This window comes from Pecten maximus, chromosome 13 (assembly GCF_902652985.1).
Source record: "Pecten maximus chromosome 13, xPecMax1.1, whole genome shotgun sequence".
NCBI lineage: Eukaryota > Metazoa > Mollusca > Bivalvia > Pectinida > Pectinidae > Pecten > Pecten maximus.
Genome location: NC_047027.1, coordinates 36,693,761 through 36,694,614, shown reverse-complemented (window position 1 = coordinate 36,694,614; position 854 = coordinate 36,693,761).

Below are 854 nucleotides of genomic sequence, written 5' to 3'. Positions count from 1 at the left end.
CTGGATTTGCTGTTTATATGCCCCTTAAGGTAATTTATATTCTACACTCCGAAGCAAGGTGTTAAAAAATGTTGACCCTAAGTGATGAAGGCAATCCTTTGTTAAATGAAAACAGAAGAATGAAATTAATGATACATTCAGAATCAATAGGATGCCTTTAAGAATGTATTCATCTTGCAATGAGATTGCAGTAAGAATTGGTCGGTCCGTTGTCAAAGTAATGTGACCAAGTTTGGCGTGCAATCTTGTAGTGATGGCAATTCAATGTGACGACACTATCAAAATGTGTAATGCTTGACCATAATACACAGTATCCCATTAAATATACAAGACCCAATCAATTTTCAAATGTAGCATGTTAATTTTAAAGGTATCATTAAATATCCAGTTAATTATCAAAATCATCCCATTAATTCTCAAATGCACCACATTTATACTACAGGTGCTCGGTAATTCTTTCAAGAACAATGTATCCAATTATTCTCGAAGATACCCCATTAATTATCAAACGTATCCGATTAATTCTCGAAGATACCGAATTAATTATCAAATGTATCCGATTAATTCTCGAAGATGCCCCATTAATAATTCTTGTAAGAACAATGTATCCCATTATTCTCGAAGATACCCCATTAATTATCAAATGTATCCGATTAATTCTCGAAGATACCCCATTAATTATCAAACGTATCCGATTAATTCTCGAAGATACACCATTAATTATCAAACGTATCCGATTAATTCTCGAAGATACATCATTAATTCTGAATGAACATCATAATTTCTCCAACACGATCCATTTACGTATCACAATTAAGTCTTCATTCTTCCAAGACAATAATACAACACAATCA